This window comes from Zingiber officinale, chromosome 10A (genome assembly GCF_018446385.1).
Source record: "Zingiber officinale cultivar Zhangliang chromosome 10A, Zo_v1.1, whole genome shotgun sequence".
NCBI classification, from domain to species: Eukaryota; Viridiplantae; Streptophyta; class Magnoliopsida; order Zingiberales; family Zingiberaceae; genus Zingiber; species Zingiber officinale.
The window spans coordinates 35,750,113-35,754,299 of record NC_056004.1 but is presented as its reverse complement, the minus strand read 5'-3'; the positions used below and the strand labels follow the sequence as shown (position 1 = coordinate 35,754,299).

The following is a 4,187-nucleotide window of genomic DNA, read 5'->3' as shown; positions in this document are numbered from 1 at the left end:
AGACGTGATAAATTGATAATTCCTCATGGTATATAGTTTACAATTAATGTTTATTAGTAGACAATATTTGAAAGTAAATATGACTAACTTATATCTTTGATTTGGTGGTAGGTAAATATTATTTAGTTGACTCTGGATTTATGTTGAAGAGAGGCTTGATTACCCCTTATCGAGGAATTCGTTATCACTTGAAAGAATATTCGAGATGTGGCCCTACAAATGCAAAAGAGTTATTCAATCTTCGACATGCAAATCTTCATGGTGCAATCGAGAGAGCTTTTGGGGTTTTAAAAAAGAGATTTCCAATTATTTCTAGTGGAACAGAGCCTTACTATGAAGTTGATATTCATACCGATATTATCTTAGCATGTTGTATTCTTCATAATTTTTTAATGGGGTGGATCCAGATAAGAGATTAATTAATGAAGTGGATCGTGAATTGAGTGCAACTTCTAACGATGAAGCGAGTCACAATGAATGACAGGACGATGACTGGAGGCAAGGAAGCATGGTTAGAGATAACATAGCTAATGCTATGTGGTTAGATTACAATATTAACTAAAGAAGGGTTATTTCGATTTATTAGAAAATTATCAAAAGAATCATGATGTTATGATGTAATATATTGATTATGAGTCACTTTTATTTTACTTCTTATATGCTAGTAATGTTTGATTCGAATAATGTAATGGATTGAATATGTTTTTTGATAACTCTTAAGGTTAGATGTTGATCTATTGGATTTTATTTTATTTTTATACCTGCAATTTTCTTGTCAGACCAATATTATTATACTTGAATGTTTACAATTGTGAATAAGATTTGATTTTTTTCCATGTTCATGTGTGCATTTGATTTAGGTGTTGATTAAGAATGGATACACCAATTGAACAAGTCAAGAGAGATGTGATTAAGTGGACTGGAGAGATGTATAGAATTTTCATAGATGCTATGTTAGAACAACAAGTTAATGGTAACCGAATAGGTGGCACCTTCACATCTACTGCCACTACAAGAAAAAAGCCTAACAACAACGGTTTTTCACTGTTGTCATAGGCCCTTTCGGACTATTGTTAAATGTCGTGTTGTTAAAGAGGATGCCCAAAGACAACAGTTTTTAACCGTTGTCTTTGAAGACAAAGACAACAGTTTTACAACGGTAAAAAATCGTTGTCTTTTTATTCAACGACAATAGTTGTTCACCGTTGTCTTTGAGTGTTTTCCTTTAATAATATGCTCTTCAACAACAGTTTTGAACTGTCTACAACAATGATTAAAAACCGTTGTCTTTTTAGCCAATGACAACGGTTAAAACTCGTTGTCTTTTTAGCCATCAATGTTATTTAACATCAGTTTGACAATGATTTTTCACCGTTGTCTTTTAACGCCATTGACAACAGTTTCACATATTTAAACTGATGTCTTTGGGTACAATATACAACATTTTGACAATAAATAAAAAACTGAATCTTTTCCATCATTTTATAACCATTATTTTATTTAAATAATATATCTACAAAATATCATTGATAAAAAACCTACAATCCAAACATCATCATCCAGTGCAAATTTCATTAAAGTATCAAACATCATCATCCAAACATCATTAAAGTACCAAACATCAACATCCAAACATCATTAAAGTACCAAACATCAACATGCAAACATCACAAAAGTTTACAAAACTAAATAGTACCCATAACAATATATCACACATATATATGAAGTCCAAAATATCTTGTTTTGTTGGATCAAATCTTCTCTACCTGTGCATCTTCTGAACACCCTGTGCATCTTCTAAACACCATATCAAGAACTGCAGCCTTTTCTGCTTTCTCCTCCCTCCTAGCTTTTCTTTTCTTCTCCTTTCTAGGTATGGTCATTATCTTTTCCCTGAGGTAAATAGCATATGATTGCAAGTTAAGTCATTTCCCAGGAGTAAATGGCATAAAGATGATGATGACAAAGACGATGTACACAATTGAATATGATAACAATACTTCTTTCTAGGCACAAACTAAAATTACTGCATACCTCAATTTCAGTTCAAGTTATCTACAAAATATCATTGATCAAGAACCTACAATCCAAACATCATTAAAGTACCAAACATCAACATCCAAACATCGAAGTTTACAAAACTAAATAGTACCCATAACAATATATCACACATATATATGCCAAAGTATCTTGTTTTGTTGGATCAAATCTTCTCTACTTGTGCATCTTCTAAACACCCTTTTACTTCCTGTGAAAATAAAAATCATATGATTTTAATCCAATTCAACAACAACAAGTCTAGCTAGTCTCCAGTAATATAGAGCTTTAGAGTTTGCAAAGTATATAACAAAAACTGGCTAACAAGGTTTGTTATTTTTTTCATTGTGATATACTCTAAATTAAAAGAAACATTAAAAATCTACTTGGCATAACATTTTAAGTAGTTGTCCCCACAATTCTATTTGTTGGCAGTCAGTACCTTATGGCGACCACTTGTTGCAATGAACTTTGTAAATAAAGCAATGTTTACTCCTAAGCAACATCGTGGATTACAATACATGACATTAAGTTATTGTAATATCAACAAAAATTAGTATTAGATTGTTGACCTCACTTGCCATTAGGAATATATATAGACATGGTACTTTACTGCACCACATAGAAACATCAAAGGTTGACACAAAAAAAGGTACACATAAGGTAGAAAATATGCCTGAAAGAAAATACAAGATTCTTACTGCACCAATATTTGCTAAAATCTAAATGAATCCACATATATATTTTTTTCCAGACAATGAATAGAGGAACCAACACGTAGATAAAGTATCAATTAATACTGAATGTTGTTGAAAGCCAAGTACATACCTCTCCTCTTCCAAGCACTGATGAATTGCATGAGCACAGCGAAGGCTTCCAGAATAAACCTAAATCATGAGTTCCAAAAAGAAGATATCATGTTTCTATACCTGGCATACATCATTTGTATAATTTCTTGTAGTATTAAAAGAAGTAATTAAGAAACCAAACTTATCATGTGTGCTCCTTTAATCAATGGAAAATATTTTGAATTGCAAAAACTTACTTGTATGAGCGAAGGCTTTGATTTCCCGACAATAGAAATGAACTTTGGTCATATCACTCAGCATACCTAATTGCAATCATAAAAGTTGCTAATCAATTCTTCTACATATCATATCACTCAGCATACCTAACTGCAATCATAAAAGTTGCTAATCAATTCTTCTACATAAAGGCTTACACACCTCATATGCACATGCTGACATTTTTGCATCAGTAGAACAATGAACATACCAAGTGAAGATGAATTAATAATTGGGAGTTCGATCTCTGAGAAATGGATGAATTATTACTGACATGCTAAAGCCAAAGACGGGATACTTGTCAACAACATATCATTCTATATTGAGTAAAAAAAACATACCATACTAGTAACTAAAACTTGAAATTCTCCAACAAGAAAGGATTCAGAGTGTTCATCAATGCCAAAAAGGTCATAATCTCTCTTCCATAAAGCATTTGTCAAAAGTTCAAATGCATAACGAATCTATAAAAGGAAAATATACATAACCATGATAGCAAGGTACTAGACGGATTAAAGAACATGATAACACCTTCCATCCATGCATGTGTTGATACATGACTTTCAAAAATCCAATTATGAAACAGTTCGCTGTTTAGAAATTGAATAGCTGAGAAGCAAAATAACATTGTATTTGAATCTTAACACACACCAACAATCTCATCTGTGGATTTAATGTAGAATCAGATTAGGCTGGGATATAAGGATAACAATAGTGTAGTTTAAGTAAGAAGAACTATTAGCCACTTCCCTATCTTGTGCTATATATATATATATATATATATATATATATATATATATATATATATATATATATATATATATATATATATATATATATATGAAAAAAATAGTCTAAATGAGCCAAAAATTGTAAATACATTATATTTCACTAAATCTATAACAATGAGTAGCACAAACCAAGATGAAGCCAAGTGAGGCATAAAATTCTTCTCATTCACATTCCACATCACTTGTGGATGATGTTTGCCATCCCTATGAATGGAATGAAAGGCTTTATGGAAGAAAAGTCGTATATCAGCCATCAAAGTGAGGAGAAAAAATCTCAAAAGAATAACCAATGAAT

General features: G+C 31.4%; 1 long non-coding RNA gene across 1 annotated transcript; it reads right to left on the bottom strand.

Moving 5' to 3' along the window:
• Positions 1-1,850: 1,850 nt before the first annotated feature.
• LOC122027254 lies at positions 1,851-3,244 on the bottom strand. Its single transcript, XR_006124333.1, has 3 exons — positions 3,083-3,244; positions 2,866-2,924; positions 1,851-1,893 (listed from the first exon to the last, which is right to left on the bottom strand). It is a non-coding gene; the product is annotated as an uncharacterized LOC122027254 (long non-coding RNA).
• Between the last annotated feature and the right edge of the window lie 943 nt (positions 3,245-4,187).